The sequence below is a fragment of the Bos indicus x Bos taurus genome, chromosome X (genome assembly GCF_003369695.1).
Source record: "Bos indicus x Bos taurus breed Angus x Brahman F1 hybrid chromosome X, Bos_hybrid_MaternalHap_v2.0, whole genome shotgun sequence".
Classification (NCBI taxonomy): Eukaryota; Metazoa; Chordata; class Mammalia; order Artiodactyla; family Bovidae; genus Bos; species Bos indicus x Bos taurus.
The window spans coordinates 27217843-27235972 of record NC_040105.1 but is presented as its reverse complement, the minus strand read 5'-3'; the positions used below and the strand labels follow the sequence as shown (position 1 = coordinate 27235972).

General features: G+C 38.5%; 1 protein-coding gene across 1 annotated transcript in view; it reads right to left on the bottom strand.

The window, feature by feature from the left end:
- The window catches only part of IL1RAPL1 (interleukin 1 receptor accessory protein like 1), a 1448054-nt gene that overhangs the window by 1408948 nt on the left and 20976 nt on the right, over positions 1–18130 (bottom strand). The gene's annotated exons all lie outside the window — the stretch shown is intronic.

The following is an 18130-nucleotide window of genomic DNA, read 5'->3' as shown; positions in this document are numbered from 1 at the left end:
GGTAGTTAGGGAAGACTTCTCCAAGGAGTTGATATTTAACCTGAGACCTTATATTTCTAGGAACAGTCAGTGTGAAACACGGGAAAACCTGATTGGCTGGAGTTTAGCAGGAAAGGGGGAGAGTGCTGTGACTTTAGAGACGGCCCAGGACAAAGTCACGTAAAAGCAAAAGATAAATGAAGGTGATGCCTTTTCATTTATATAATGGTCTAAATATGTTCAGACTCTTTTAATATGGAAATGTAAGTTGTTTTCTTTTCCTCTGTACTAAATCGGAAAGAAGGAATGGAAATCTGTTCTCTCAACAGCTTGGAGCTTTGGAGGATTAAGCCCTCTCTGAACACAAAGGAGAATGAATTCAGCTTTGGGTTAAATGAGCCATCAAAGTCTACTGTAAAAAAAATAGAAGGAAGGATTGAGGGTAGGGGCAGAACTGCTTAGAAAGCAAGAATTCCAATGGGTTTGAGACCACACAGAGCTCATCGCTTCCTGACTGCTCCTCATCTTCTTCCCAGAGGAAAAGAGATGAACCTTGAGGTGATAGACTTGAGGTGAGGCAAAAAGTCTGAAAAACCACAATGTAGATCTATTCCTTGGAAAGAAGCCAGGAATGCAGAGAGGAAGACTGGTAACTATACTGAGATGAACAAGGTCCTTCCAAGTGATATGGTAAGATGGAATGAAAGCTATCTAAGAAAGCATTGAAATGCAACATATTTCTTACAAACCTTCTTTTATGTAATAAGATTTATTTCAGTAAAAATACCTAGGTAAAATCAGGTTTGTATAATCATGTTGAATGTCTAAATTGGCATTTCCCAAAATTCAGTAGGATGTAACAAGGCATTATGGAAAAAGAAAGTATGTCCCATAGTCAAACACATCCAGGAAACATTGGGTTAAAAATGCTTCAGTGGTATTGTTTTTAAGTGCAGGATTTCTCAGAGCCTTTAGTTATGCTTTTGTCCCTTACAAATATCCAAGTAGGAGACAGAATTCAGCTTTCTCCAAAGTTAATTGATCAAAGAAGCTTTTCCTTTTTTTACCTCAGAATATTTCCTAGAATTAATCTTCTAAGAAAATGTACTGATATGTGACTGCAGGACTAGACTGGATCAGCAAAAAAAAAAAAGTGTAATGTGTACAACGCAGACAAGTTAATAAAAACAATGCAAGTTAACTTGTAAGTCAGGTACCCATAGAAAAAGAATGTTAAACCTTACTTAGCTCAATTGGATAATCCTTTTTGTAAACCATGCATCAATCATATGAAGAGGTTATACGATCAGAATTATTCCATAAATATTATAGGCCACACTTAGCTATTGGTATTAATGTGGTACAACTCAATTAAACAATGCCATCATCTATTCCAATCTCTTTAAAAGAGAAGAAGGTTGACATTTTACATCATGTTCTCTATTTACCACCACCATTTTTATAGATCTGAAAATGTACAAAATAATATAAAGGATAAGACAGCCATATGGTAAAGATTAATTTAAATAACTTTTATTGCATCTGTTAAAATCAGATAAATAAAACCTGTATCTTAGTGAGTAAAATTATCTACTGAGTCTCTGATGTGTACATCAAGATGTACAAATGGACCTGCAAACCTCTTTGAGTAGATCTTAGGGGTCACATATACACTGGCCCTTCTCAGCCACTTTACCTCTTCTTGCTTTTCTGAGATATTCTGGGGGCAGAGGGAGAAGGTGAAGCCAGCAGAATTATATTCTGGCTGAGTCCCTGATCTATGTTCTATAAATATCCCACCCCCCTTCACCACCCACAATATAATATCATATATTATATAATATATTATATTATTATATCATTATATTTATATATAAATATATTATATATAATTTATATATTTATATATAATATATATAATTTATATATAATATATTTATATGTAATAATATATATAATTTTTATATAATATAATATATATTATATTATTATTAAATTATTATTATATTATAGAATATAAACTATTTTCAGAAACATGGGGTCCCTTCTTCCCTGTTGTAGTCTAATCAAAAAAGCCTTTGAGTGGCTTCATGTAGAATCTGGCTTTCAAATTCTGTTAAAAAGAAATTGAAACATAACATTGATTATCTTAGAATATGAAATAAAGAGTTGATAAAAATATTTTTACTGTTAAGTTCCCCTGGTAATTTTGCTGAAAATGAAATTTGCTCTTGCTCAGATATTCATTTGGTCCAATCCAAGTAAAGCAACTTTTGTTACTCAGATCACCAGAAAGTACAATTAAACCAAAGTCATGGTGGAGTACTACATAATGACCACTGTTGTAAAGATAACTTCCCTGCACCATGAGTCTCCTAAGAGATTTTTTTGTTCAAATATCTAATCATATTATAATACATTGAAAATATAGTATTTTTAGTAATGCACATATTGTATATGTTAACCTACTGCAAATACTCAATCTTCATTCTTTCACTATTTAAGATCAAGACTGGAGGGCACGATACTGTTATTATGCTGGTACAAAAGTGTGGTTCTTGCATTGTTGAAATTTGTTGTTTGATACTGCGATACATTCAAAATAAATGTAGTTATGTTGTATATCATCTCAATGTACATTTCTCACTGGTTTTTTTTTTTTGTTTTTTTGTTGTTTTTTTTTGCTGCTAATGACATTACTTGCTGTTTATTTTATATTTACTTTAGACGCTGGGCTGGAAGAAGCACAAGCTGGAATCAAGATTGCCGGGAGAAATATCAATAACCTCAGATATGCAGATGACACCACTCGTATGGCAGAAAGTGAAGAACTAAAGAGCCTCTTGATGAAAGTGAAAGAGGAGAGTGAAAAAGTTGGCTTAAAGCTCAACATTCAGAAAACGAAGGCATCTGGTCCCATCACTTCATGGGAAATAGATGGGGAAACAGTGGAAACAGTGTCAGACTTTATTTTGTTTGGGGGGCTCCAAAATCACTGCAGATGGTGACTGCAGCCATGAAATTAAAAGACGCTTACTCCTTGGAAAGAAAGTTACGACCAACCTAGATAGCATATTAAAAAGCAGATACATTACTTTGCCAACAAAGGTCCATCTAGTTAAGGCTATGGTTTTTCCAGTGGTCATGTATGGATGTGAGACTTGGACTGTGAAGAAGGCTGAGCGCCAAGGAATTGATGCTTTTGAACTGTGGTGTTGGAGAAGACTCTTGAGAGTCCCTTGGACTGCAAGGAGATCCAACCAGTCCATTCTGAAGGAGATCAGCCCTGGGATTTCTTTGGAAGGAATGATGCTAAAGCTGAAACTCCAGTACTTTGGCCACCTCATGCGAAGAGTTGACTCATTGGAAAGGACTCTTGATGCTGGGAGGGATTGGGGGCAGGAGGAGAAGGGGACGACAGAGGATGAGATGGCTGGATGGCATCACTGACTCGATGGACATGAGTTTGGGAGAACTCTGGGAGTTCCTGATGGACAGGGAGGCCTGGCGTGCTGCGATTCATGGGGTTGCAAAGAGTCGGACACGACTGAGCAACTGAACTGAACTGATGGAAATAATGTTAGACAAAAAGCAAATTAGAGCAATTTTCTTGAGTTCAAAATAGGTCATAAAGCAGTGGAGACAACTGGCAATACCAACAACACATTTGGCCTAGGAACTGCCAACGAACATACAGCGCAGTGGTTCAAGAAGTTTTGCAAAGGAGACAAAAGCCTAGAAGATGAGAAGCACAATAACCAATTGAGAGGATCATCAAAGCTGATCTTCTCAAAACTACATGAGAAGTTGCCCAAGAACTCAATGTCAACCATTCTAGGGTTGTTCGGCATTTGAAGCAAATTGGAAAAGTAAAAAAGCTCGATAAATGGGTGCCTCATGAGCAGACACTACAAATCAAAAATATCGTCATTTTGAAGTGTCATTTTCTTTTTTTCTATGAGACAACGACGAACAATTTCTCAGTCGGATTGTGACCTGTGATGAAAAGTGGATTTTCTATGACAACCAGTAATAACCAGCTCAGTGGTTGGACCGAGAAAAAGCTCCAGGGCACTTCCCAAAGCCAAACTTGCACTAAAAATGTCAAGGTCACTGTTTGGTGGTCTGCTGCCTGTCTGATCCACTACAGCTTTCTGAATCCAGGAGAAACCATTACCTCTGAGAAGTATGTTCAGCAAATCAATGAGATGCACCGAAAACTGCAACACCTTCAGCCAGTATTGGTCAACAGACAGGGCCCAGTTCTTCTCCACAAAAACGCCCCACCACATGTCACATAATGAATGCTTCAAAAGTTGAGCAAATTGGGCTATGAAGTTTTGCTTCATCTGCTATATTCACCTGACCTCTCACCAACTAACCGACTACCACTTTTTCAAGCGTCTCAACTTTTTGCAGGGAAAATGCAAGTGGTATTTTCACAACCAGCAGGAAGCAGAAAATGCTTTCCAAGAGTTCATCCAATCCTGAAGCATGGATTTTTATGCTATAGGAATAAACCAACTTATTTCTCGTTGACAAAAAGTTTCGATTGTAATGGTTCCTATTTTGATGAATAAAGATGTGTTTGACCCTGGTTATAATGATTTAAAATCCACGGTCCAAAACCGTAATTATATTTGCACCAACCTAATATTAATACTTCTGTTTAGAACCATTGTGTATCGACATAGCATAGAAAACTCAAATAGTTATATGTTTCCTATCTTGAACAAGTAAGACATAACTATCCCTGAAGAAATTCACTTTCAAGTCTAAAGCATAAAAGAAAATCATGACAAAATCCTGTTTGTAAAAACTATACCACTGAAATATCTCAGAGATAAGTAGAATCATACCCCAGAAGAGACATATGTGGGGGAAAAAAAAGATAACTGTTCTTGGAGTGTTGGCCTGCAGATTCCAGAAAAATGAAGATGTCAAAAACATGGGAGGGTGACCTAAACCACTTTGTAATCTAACATTTTTTAAGTAGCCTCCCAAGTGCACTGGATAGTTGAATGGCATAGAGACTGCTAGTGATATATAGACAGAATTAATAAACATGAGACGAACTTGCCTCCTCATTTTGAGAATTCTATTAAAATGCTTTGCAAAATTTCGAGAGTTGAACAGAAAGATGATTTATCCACTGTCTCCTTCCCTGGCAAATTACTTGAATCTATTAACATACGAAATTTCAAAATATTAGTTCATTTCTATAACTACTCCAGACAAAGCAGAGGAAAGGCCCTGCTTATAGTCATTTGTATTTCTCAAGTTCAATTGGATAGTCAAAGTCCTTATCTCCTTAAAACTATGGTTTACAAAGAAGTGATGTCTTTGAAAATGCTTTCTAAGCAGCAACTTCCACCTACCAAGCAACAGGTGGCGCAGTGGCAAAGAATCCACCTGCCAATGCAGGAGACGCAGAAGACTAGGGTTGGATCCCCGGCTTGGGAAGACCCCCTGGAGTAGAAAGTGGCAACCCACTCTAGTATTCTTGCCTAGAAAATTCCATGGATAGAGGAGTCTTGCAAAATACAGCTCATGACGTCGCAAAGAGTCAAACACGACTGAAAACGCCTGCACGTCCTTCTACGAGCTAACTTGTGCAGCAGGTCCTCTATCGAAGCCAACTCTTAATTCTTAAGGCAAATCTTTGATGTCAGTACTCTTATTATCCTTATTGCAAAGAAAAAGACACATTGATAATCTGTGGGAGAGATGAAACATTTCAAGAATAAAAAATATTAACAGGATTATCATATATTCATTTATCCAATAGAATTTGGAAAGTAACCACAGATAGAATATGCAAGCTTAGTTACTCATTCATATCCGATTCTTTGTGACCCATGAGCTGTAGCCCACCAGGCTCCTCTGTCCATGGAGTTCTCCAGGCAAGAATAGTGGAGTGGGTAGCCATTTCCTTCCCCTGGGAATCATCCCAGCCCAGGGATTGAACTCAGGTCTCCTGCACTGCAGGCAGATTCTTTACAATCTCAGCTACCAGGGAAGCCCAACCATAGATAACAACAATGTGGTAAGCAGTAGGGATTTGTCTGATAGTCCCCTGTCCAAAATGAGTTTATAACTAGTGTTAGAGGTGGCAAGTGGTAGGATGGGCCACCACTGCCAAATTCAAATAAGATTTTATAAAAGCAGACTAAGATGACTCAGTTGCTGTAGCAACTGAAGATGTAACCTTTTTCCATCCAGTCGTCTTTGCTTTGCCTTTTGCTCCTATTCTCTGTTCCTTTCTGCTGCCTCCTCCTCTAACATTATTACTCTTAGCTTTTGTGTTTTATTCTCCAGATAGTTAAAACACTACTTAAAGTTTTTAACTTTTCTGTGGCACGTCTTGAATCCCCCAGGACAAAAGCAATGCAAATTTCAAGGGAAGAAAAGAGAGAAAATTGTAAAGTTTCACAATTTATGAGCACTTCCCTATGATCAATGCAGTTCTATATTTTTCAGCTCTCTGTGCATTCTCATCAATTTCCTTCCATTGTGGATTTAGCTACAGATATCTCTTTTTTATACAGTAATTGTTTACCTTACATTGAAATCCATTCCAACTGAAGTTAAATATTTTTCTACAGGGACAAAGGAGTAAAGACTTATGAAAAATGCTTACTTATGAAGAGAAAAATGCCTTTACTACAAATAGAAAACCATGAGGCTTTTTAATGTAAATTCTAGAAAATAACTGTCAAGCTCCTACGATCTGTACAAAGATCTAGGTATTAATATAAATCAATTTGTAAGCAAACACCCACCAAAATATGGAAGTGGTAACCAACAGGGTTTGTGAGAGATCTACTTTACCAGAACCTTCTAATTTAATTTTATGACAAAATGATAAACCCAACAGACATTGGGAAAACCACAAGCACAATCTGTCTGAGAGTTCATAGTGCTTCTAATATATTTCCACCTGACATGGGAATCAACCATCTGAACCTCCATTATGTGAATCTGTCAGATCTCCTGGGGGTACTCCTTTCTCAAATAGTAAAATCAAGGAAATGGAAGAAAGAAACGCCACTTGGGACCTTTACTTTCATAAAGATTTATGTCAATAAAGAACCACTGATAAATATGACCTTAAAACAGAATTATTATTACCATTGCTATGATTATTATTTTAAGTGTTTTAGATATTTTAAGTATAATTCAGCTTGAAGACCAGTGGAAAAGACCTGGCTAGGGCATCACAATCAATTTCTATCACTAAGAGTTGATATTTGTTTCACCTTCATTTCTGCCTTTAATTTGGTAGATCTGGGTATGATCACTAACTTTCCCATATTGTCAATGTGTCAAATGTAGATGTGTCATATCTCACAGCAATGGAGATAGCTACAGATCTAAGTGGCTTGCATTTACAAGTTAAATCTGGAGGTGAGCCCTACACATACAGTGTCTGACTTTCAAGCTTCTGTGGCCTTTGAGAGGTTGGCTGAGCTATTGGCTTCATAGGGAAACTCAGCAGGCTAAGGGCCTGTAGATAGCTTTTATCATTCTGTTGAGAACTTAGAAGTCTGTTTATTATTTATAGGGCTGTTTCGAAAATGTGGTTACACATATTTTTTATTAATTGACTTTAACAAATGAATGCATATGTTTATATGCACAATAGAAATAAAGTATTTCAATGAAAGCAATATAATCCTTGACAACTGCTTTTTAGAAAGAAAATTATGAAAACATGGTTAAAATATTGCTCATTTCTAACATTTAGTAATCACTTGCTGTATACTACACTGCACTAACCCTTTTACATATATGCTCTGCTTTAATCCTCATATCAACCCTATGAGTAGTTTCATTCATTTTTTAGAAGAGGAGACAGACAGCAGAGTTTATATAAGGTGCTCAAGGTCACAGAGCTGGGATCTCAAGCAATGGCTTCTCATGCCGTCAACCTTAACAAACTACAATTAGTATTGTAATGTAGCTTAAAGAGGTCAATCTTTCAAACATTCAAAATTTCTCTTACTTCAGATTTATCAATATTTGTAATTTATTTAGTATTTGCAATTTACTACTAATTAATGTATAAGTATTTTTGAAACATTAATGCATACTGCCATATGGATCATACTTGGCCCATTATCACCAGCCTTTTACATTTCACCTTCTGGTTCCCAATACTATTGTAGAACGCTAAAAAGGAATTCTGGTACTAATTTTAAGGTGTGGAGCTATGTTTCTTCCTATCACCAAGAAATTCTCCAGATGCTAACTGGATGTCCTAACATTCAACTCAACTCTGACACTATCTACCGGAGACTGCTTTAGATTCCACAGGTTAAGGGTTCACTCCACACGACCACCCTGGACCCCCATACCTCAAATGCCAATTATAATTGATACCTGTACTTCTGACCAACTGGCTATAAATAGGTTTCCATGACTCCCCTCCTTGGTTGGATTAATTTGCTAGAGCAGCTTGCAGAACTCAGGAAATCCCTTTACTCACAGATCAGCAGTTTATTATAAAAGGATACAATTCAGAACAGCCAGGTGACAACAGCCTGGTGGTCCAGTGGCTAAGACTGTGATCCTAACGCAGGGGACCTAGGTTCGATCCTTGGTTGGGGAGCTAGACCTTGTCTGCCTCAACTAAGACCCAGTGCAGTCAAATAAATAAACAAAAATAAATATTTTAAAAAATCAGAAACACCCCCCACCCCAAATATTTAAGAACAGCCAGATGGTTGGAATGCAAAGGGCAAGGCATGGGGAAAGAGTACAGTTTCCCTGCAAGCACCAACCCAGAAGCTCTCAGAACCCACGCCCCTACTTTCAAGCTCTCCAAATTCCCACCCTTCTGGGTCTTTAAGGAGGCTTCCTTACAAATGCACGATTGCCTTTGGTGTTAGATACAAAGTGCCTTTCCCCCCACTCCCTCACAGAGGTCAAGGGTGGAACTTAAAGTTCCAACTCAACAACCACCTGGGTGGTTCCCCTGGCAACCAGCCCCCTTCCTAAGGCACTTTCCTAAAGTCACTTCATTAACATAAAAAAGACCTTTATCACCCCTATCACTAGGAAATGCCAAGGGTTTTAGAACCTAAGAGCCAGAACTGTGGAAGAAAACCAAATCTATATGAGAAATAAATTTTGGTCATCCAAACAACCAAGCCTACAATATACAAACCCACTTATGCTAGACATGATTCCATCACTGAAAAACATTAAATTTATTTTAAAAATCCATATTCTAATCATAAGTATGAAAAATTATCAACGCCAACTAGCAGTCTTTCAGTGAAAGATAATAAGGTATCGTTTTAATTTCTCTGTTTGAGAAAGTCCCATAACATTTAAATTGTGTAGGATTTTAATGAAATATCTGCTAAAGGTAGGAGTTGTGTGTATGTGTGTGTACTCTCTTTGGTTCCAGGAAAAATAAAAACTATTACAGATGGAACCATGCAGTATTTTCACCTCCAAATTTTTCCATGTGGTCAACTTTCAGAGCATTTGTTTTGCGCAAATTTATTTCAGAATATATCTGATATTCCTTTAAGGTAAAAATCTTCATCCAAAAAAAAACACCAACAAGCACAAAAACTTAGGGTCTACATAAGAGCCCAAGACATATGGCCTAATTTTTCCATTAACTTTCAATGTGATCTTTTAGGAGAAACTTGGTCACAGATGACCTGTTTCCCGCTGGTGAAGTCCTACCTTCTCTATTTCAGTGATCAGAGGAAGAAGAAAAGGTGAGAGTGACCAGGAGAAAGTCTGAGGAGCATACATTAGTAGCAGCTCAAAGTTTGGGAGCTGCTAAAATAAATTTCTGAGGACCTAACGCTTCTGTAATGTTCTGTGCCAGCCTAAATTTAACTTGTGTTAAAAAGCCCATGTTCTCTCAGAGTTAAAATTAATCTGTCTCCATGGTGAGTTCCAATAGAACTGTGGCTGGTTAGCTCAGCGAGTTAAGACTACGGCAATGAGAAAATCAGAGAAGGTCAGAGAACTACCTTTTGTCCCTTGGCCACAGTTGACTCCTCAACTCTCATCTCATTTATGAACACTCCACAGACCTCTGTGGAACTGGGCAAAGTAATGTGAATGGGTCAGCACCAGTCAGTCATCTCTGGAGAAATGGCTAGAAATAGGTGAGGTCTTCAACCAACGTACTACAGGAATTTCAGTGGAGAGCTACTGTCCAAAAGGAAAGAAAACACAGCAAAGCCACTACTCTTCTAAATGAATCCTAAGGACCACCTTCATCATGTTTCCACTCAGACTTTTTAAATGCAGGTTCCCTGGCTCTAAGAAGAGCGTCTGAATCACCATCTTTCACATTTGGTCAAGGAATCAGCATTTTAGTAAAGCTGACCAGGGGATTATCATTTTCACCAAGATTTGAAAAACCACTGGTCTACCACATTCCTCATTTCCCGCTGGTAAAATCCGTTTTCAGAGTGCAACTAGTGCCACATCGCTGATTATCGAATCTAGTATGGAGAACAAGTAACACAGGCCCCAAAGTCATGAGGATCATTTTCTAATTCCAGCTCAGACACTAATTAAGTATGTCATTTTATTTAAGTCTAACCTTAAAATAAAAGTAACTTGAGCCATTTTCTAGACGGAGCACTGGTTCTCCACTTAAGCTGGGTTCCCCTTTCCTTTCACTCTCAAATCCCACTCCAAGATCTCTAAAGCATATAAGTTCCTATTATTAACAATGATACTAGGACTTCCCTTGAGGTCCAGTGGCTAAGACTCCACACTCCCAATGCAGAGGGCCCAGGTTCGATCCCTGGTCAGGGAACTAGATAGGCTGCAACTAAGAATTTGCATATAGCAACTAAAGATACTGAGTGTTGCAACTAAGACCCAGTGCAGCCAAATAAAATAAAAACAGTGATACCCTCCACACATTTAAGAATCACAGATCAAGATTAGAACGGGCTTTCCAGGTGGCTCAGTAGTAAGGAATCTGCCTGCCAATGCGAGAGATGCTGGTGGAGACTCAGGCTCCATCCCTGGGTCTGGAAGATCCCTTAGAGAAAGAAATGGCAGCCCACTCCAGTATTCTTGCCGGAAAAATCTCATGGACAGAGGAGCATGGCGGGCTACAGGCCATGGGGCTACAAAATGTCAGACATGATTGAGCGACTAAACAGAGCACAAACTAGCACGGCCCCTCATCTTCCAAGCTGACAGGCAGAAATATTGAGATTTGCCCAGAGTATAGTTGACAGTATTGGCATTAAAACAAGCATTCGAGTTTTTAGGTTCAACTTTTTAACTTATATATAATTCAACTTCTCACTCCCTAAGGACAACAATGCTATACTGACCATAAGAAACAGCTGTGAAGACAAAATGAGATAATATGTATTTTCATAGGTAAAATGTGTTCATCTTTCCTAGCCATTTCCCACTAGTGCCTAAAGCTTGTGCATCTTCATGACTTTGCTTATAAAATTTTCGTTCCTTACCATCTCTGTCATGTATGCGTAACAAAATTCGCACAATCCCCAAGGCCAGCCTAATCTTTGGGTTCTGCACACCCAAAATCAGTGTGGGGAGGGCAGGTTTCCCCCACATTACCAAGCAATTCTTGGACACCAGCTGGGTGTCCTACATTTCAACTTAATTTTGACACTATCTACTTGGAGATAGTTTCTGATTCCACAGGGAAAGGGCCATCTTAAATCTTACAAGACACTGCCACTCTTGGCGCTTTTGACACCAATAACCAAGTCCCGGTTGTGTTTCTAAGGGACTGGCTCTAGATCAGAGGTTCCAATGGCTCTGCCTTAGGTTCACTTAATTTGCTCCAGAGGCTCACAAAACTCCGAGAAACATTTTACTTAGCAGGTCACTGGTTTATTCTAAAAGGATAGAACTTTTATATTTCTTATTATAAGTCACAACATCACAGTGAACTAAGAGTGGAAAAGCACAACCCAAAGGCTTCTTTTTGGTCTGAACTGTGATCTTAACTCCACAAATATTAGTACACCTTAAACTTACAAAATGTGTATGTCAACTGAATCCAGTAAAGCTTAAGGAAAAAAAAATAAACAGAAAGATATGAACCTACTTCTTAGATTCTAAGGGGGTCAGCAACCTTCTTCAGTTCAGTTTAGTCACTCAGTCATGTCCGACTCTTTGCGACCTCATGGACTGCAGCATTCCAGGCTTCCCTGTCCATCACCAATTCCCACAGCTTACTCAAACTCATGTCCATCGAGTCAGTGATGTCATACCAACCATCTCATCCTCTGTCATCCCCTTCTCCCCCTGCCTTCAATCTTTTCCAGTATCAGGGTCTTTTCCAATGAGTCAGTTCTTCACATCAGGTGGCCAAAGTATTGGAGTTTCAGCTTCAGCATCAGTTCCTCCAATGAATATTTGAGACTGATTTCCTTTAGGATGGACTGGTTGGATCTCCTTGCTGTCCAAGGGACTCTCAAGATTCTTCTCTAACACCACAGTTCAAAAGCATCAATTCTTTGGCGCTCAGCTTTCTTTATAGTCCAACTGTCACGTCCGTGATGTGACAGCAACCTCACATCACAGATATGCCCAATTCTCACATCCAGATGTGAGAGCAACCTTCTTATAGAGATAGATTTCAGGTTCTGTGAGTCATACAACTACTCAACTCTGTAGCTGTAGCATGAAAGCACCCACAGGTAACATGAATGGGGCTGGCTGCGTTCCAATAAAACTTTATTTACAAAAACAGGTGGTGAGTTGGATTTGGGCCATGAGCTATTTGCTGACCACTATATTATCTCTGCTTTATTTTTCTAGCCCTTACAGCATTTTATCTCATGTTCTACAGTGATCTGCTTCCCTCATTTCTATTATGAGAAGTTTGGCTGCATGGCCAATTTTGTGGCTATCCAAAGAGTATATCATATTACACATAGAAACAGAATTAAAATTCCAGGATGTCTTTGTGGTCTGACAAGCAGAATACTACCGGTACTAATACAACATTTAACCCAAGGTCACATTTTGTTTTTGAAACAATACTAGGAAACTGTTTTATAGACTGGATGTGGCATGTAAATGTCATTTTGTAACTCTGCTAACCGTGTGGCAAATTTGTGTCCTGATTTACCTTTAAAAATATCCTCTCCTTATGTTAGTGTCCTAGCAACACTTTGGTTAATAAGCAGTTACTAAGCATGTACTTTTGGAAATATAAAAACAAATAAGGCACAACCCTACCCTCAAAAAGCTGTCCCTTTCATGGAATAATTTGTAAACTCCCTCAAGGAAGACATTATGTGTGAGGCCTCTTCATACCTCCAGCACCTGAGAAACAGCAACCCCATACAGCAGGAGCTCACAGAGTTAGGCACAAAAAGGTGGCCTTGTGGAAATTTACCAGTCCCCCTAAGCTCTTGGCCAGTGATGTTCACTTCTGCAACAAAGACATTCAAACCACGGGCGAGTTGTCCTTTTCATGCACTAAATCACTTTGAACAAAGATGCAGTGGTGTAGTCAACCTCTTCTCTTCTCCACAAAGAACTTAAAGAGCACTGTGTGAGGGAGAATCCTAACCCAGGGACATTTCCACCACCAGTAACAATCGGCACTAACACGTCATGGTGATGGGGAACTCGTTTATTTTTTGTTAGCACATGAGCTTGTCATCCTGTGGGACCATTGAGCCACCCAGCATTTATAGGGCACACCCAGTAGCCTGCACTGCTTTTAGAAGAGCACATTTTCCCCCCTACATCTTCGAGGCTCAAGATGAGGTCCTCAGACCAATGAGATCGGCATCAAGGTATTACCCAGGAGTTTGTCGGAAATTCAGAATCTTGACTCTATCCAGATCTGTGGACTCAAAATCCCCTGGATGATCCTGATGCAATTCCATTTGGAGAAGCACTGCCCTATAGGGCCATATACCATTCAGCGCTCTGTCCCTGAGCAGAGTGAGACTACACAGGCAACCAGGGTAGTTGTTTCCATTAACATCAGCATCTCGCTAAAAGAGCAATTAAGGTGAAGAATGTTGGTGTTCTTTCATCTAGAACTACAAGTAACAAAGTAATGCCCACTGCTACCAGTGCACTTTGCATGTATAATCTCCTCTTTTACTAGAAAGCACTGACAAAGTCAATTCTGCACAGATTTACTTCCATGCCTTCGTCCTTATTGGCACTGGAATGCATTCACCTTGACTACTGGCTGTGGCAACATGCCCAGGTTCGCCACTCAAATGCCTACTGTAATACAGGATCACCAGCAACAAGATGCTGGAAACTGGCCAGTCTCCTAGCCTTTCTTGTCACAAAGTTACTTGGATGGGCAAGGCAAAGGAGGGGTATGGGCGACAACAGGATGTCCTAGCAGTCAGCTGTACAGAAACTGAGAGAATGAAGTTGAGCAGAGGGTAAAAAGAAAAAAAAAATCCAGACATGGTGAAAAACAATTTTGAACGCTGTAATCAAGCCAAGTACTGTTGGGAAAAATCCTATCAGTGAGGAGTGCACAACCAAGAATGTGTTAGCAGACCAAAAAAACTAACTGGAAGAGCTGCAAACAGCTTCCAACTCTGCACATGGAATTGGCACCCACAACTGTCGGTGGTGCAAAATCCACAAGTGAAGATCCATTCATTCAATCAACCAACTATTCACTGGCATCCATCATGCAGAGTGCTGTATTCTGGGCTAGGCTTTTCAGAGATGTCTCAGGCCTTTCCGGAGCTTTCATTCGAATAGGAGAGAGAGACAGATAAACTAGTTAGAGTAAAATAAGTGCTTTAGCAGGAATCTGTATTCTGATCATTGGGTGGTGAGGAGATATGTAGGAGAAGTGGAGGAAGGCTTAACAAAGGAAACAACTGAGATGGGTATTGAAGGATGAGTAAGAGTTTTCCAGGCAGAAACTAGTGGGAAGGCTATTGTCAAGAAGTCCCTGTGTGTGTGTGTGTGTGTGTGTGTGTGTGTGTATTCAGCACTGTGAAAGAATATGCATGCTGAGAAGTCATTTCGACCAGAGTGTGAAATGAAGCTAAAAAAGAATTCTTGAGTCAGAATGTTAAAAAAAAAAAAAAAAAATGCCTGTCAGGCTAGCCCTTTCACAGTTAATCCTGTAAAGCACATAGGACTTACAGGAGGATTTTAACAAAGGAACAACAGGATCAGGTATAAAGTAAAACATTGCTAAAGATAATTTTACATAGATAACAGTAGTTGTCAGTAGCATCACCTAAGGATAAAAAACAAAACAAAACAAAACAAAAAAACCACCAAGGATAACAACAACAGTGATCATGGGGACATTTTGTGGTACTTGGATAGTTATAAACAAGAGGGTAAAGGGAAAATGTATAATCAAATACGCCTCTCAAAGGGATATTGGATATTCCTGCATTCAAGCAGCTACTTTGTGCTAGTCACTCAATAGCTTTTCTTGAAGCAATAATAAAGGAAGCCTTGTTCATCACTGCAGCTGGCTAGATCTGCCCAATTTACAATTTCCCCAAACTCAATCACTACATTTTTCCCCTTTCCTACATTAAGGACTATTGCAATTTGCATTTTATATTAGACTCAAAATTTCAAATTAAAATATGTCACTTATTTAAAACATTTACATCTTAATGCCAGTGTGAATTTGGTACTGTCCATTACATATAACTTTATTTCATTCTTTAAAGAACAGGGGAAAAAACAGCACTTATAGAAGTTCCCTCACTTATAGAAGTTATAGAAGATATATATATTTTTTTCCTTCAAATCATTTAGCATTTTCTCTACTTTCTTCATTAAAATGCACATCCTAAATTGTGTCCATTTTGGGGCTTTTAAATGTTGGTCTTAAAACCTGCTAATAAAATGAAAGTAAATGTTCTTTTAAATAGGCTCTCTATCTGAAATCATTTGGACTTTTAATTGTTGTCATATGTTGAGTTTTTGAACGATAATACCAAAACAGCATATGTGAGTTGACTACCAGGCTCTTTCCTAATGAAAGTTATGATTCAGATGTCTACATTTTTTAGTTACCCAAATCTCATGCTGATAGTGGCATTGTTTTAATACAGTGAGTCATGAATAGCAATATTACTCACTCTCTGAAGATTAAGGTAAATGGTAAAGATTAAGGTAGGACACTTTCTTGAGTACAGAAAAAAAAAAGAGAGTATAATGACATCTCTTTAGAATTTATTATAGTCTAAATATCACTTTAAGTGAAGTGGTCTTTCAAGAACAAACAGCCAAAATCTTATTTTGAAGGGTTGTTATTTCTGATGGCCTGGCCACCTAGGAAACATTATCTAAATTGAATGGTGCTTTCAATGTGTACACAGCATCACTGGTCTCTACCAGTTCCATATTTCAAAAAAGAAAAGTATTGGACTTCAAAGAAGAGAATGCACTCACTTGGCATCTAAGATCATGTGACTACCACATCTACTCTCAATATAGAGCCAATCAACATAAATGTAATACATCTATAGTCAGATCGATATACCCAAGCCCCTAAAGCTATATGCTTTAAGGTGCTGTGTAGGAAAGCTAAGTCTTAAGATTAATAGCACATTATACATATATAGACCAGTAGACGTCCATGCCCAGGCCATGCCCTCAAGAGAGAGCCTTTGTCTGCCAAGTAACAAAATCAGATTTTGAAAGTGAGAAATCCCTTCTTAATAGTAGTATTCTTTTAATACAGTTGGTCGTGAATAGCAATGATTACTCACTCTCTGAAGATTAAGGTGAAAACTCTTCACAGGAATCCGAAGCCTGCATGGAACTCTCTTCAGATACTGTCAGTTCCTGTACAGATGGACTCTGCTATGTGCGTGGTGAATATAGCCATTAACTATTACTCACTCTCAGGATTTTAATAGAAGGATCACTATCTATATAAACATGGCTTTTTTCTCAACCCACTAGAGATTCTTGAACCCACCCACCAGTAACTATTCTGAAATAGTCAAACTCCATCCACCCACAATCAGCAGAGGAGTAACAAAGTGAAGTAGGCACGAGTGGCAATAAAAACGTTAGAAAAAGTAGTTCTTTCCAAAATAGTTAGAAGAAAACTTACAATGTTTCGATCTAAGGGAGTACCCAGACAACAATAGGAAGTTTACCATTTTTCCCCTCCCTCTTTCATTTCTCACCCCCTCTTTTTTTCTTATCAAAACTTTAACTAAAAAACTTTCATAACAAATCACATGCAAAAGCAACCAGCCAAAACAGGTCTGATTTTGTAATCTTCTAAGTTGCAAAATACAATGGTGGAAAATAAAAGTTATTAACTAAAATTAATTATTTGTTAGTCAGTCGGTGGTGTCCGACTCTTTGGGACCCCATGGACTGTAGCCCACCTACAGAGAGAATTCCTTTGTTGCGGAATTCTCCAGGCAAGAATATTGGAGTGGGCAGCTGTTCCCTTCTCTTGGGGACCTTCCCAACCCAGGGATCAAACCCGTGTCTCCTGCATTGCAGGAAGATTCTTTACTGTCTGAGCCACCAGGGAAGCCAAGTTAGTTATTACCTAAAAGTCTAAATTATTTAAAGAAAAATAGAAGTAAACTTTTCATCTAGACTGCCCCAAATGTACCATATACTATTCACACAGCAAAATGTGCTTATAATATCTACTTAGTTACCTACCTACCTAATCTGTCTATATATCAATACATATCTTCTGAACCATATTTAGCATATATAGGATTCTTCACCAAAAGGAAAGAACAGATGTTCTGAATTTCAATGAAACAGTAAAATAAAGATGAATAGTACTTTGTTTATCAAATATATCAGATTTAAAGGACATATTATTTAGGCCTGCATATATATTCATTGGGGAGGGGGGCAGTGTTTCCCAGGTGGCTCAGTGGTAAAGAATTCACCTGCCAATGCAGGAGACACAGAAGATGCGAATTTGATCCCTGCATTGAGAAGATCCCCTGGAGGAGGAAATGGCAACCCAATCCAGTATGCTTGCCTGGAAAACCCCATGGACAGAGGAGCCTGTTGGTCTACAGACCATGGATTCCCAAAGAGTAGGACACAACTAAATGACTGAACACAAATATATTCATTGAGGATTCAGAGAGTTCTATCATATTATATCATATTATGGGAAAACTTTTAAAATTTTCATCCTCAACTAAGAAATCCAGAT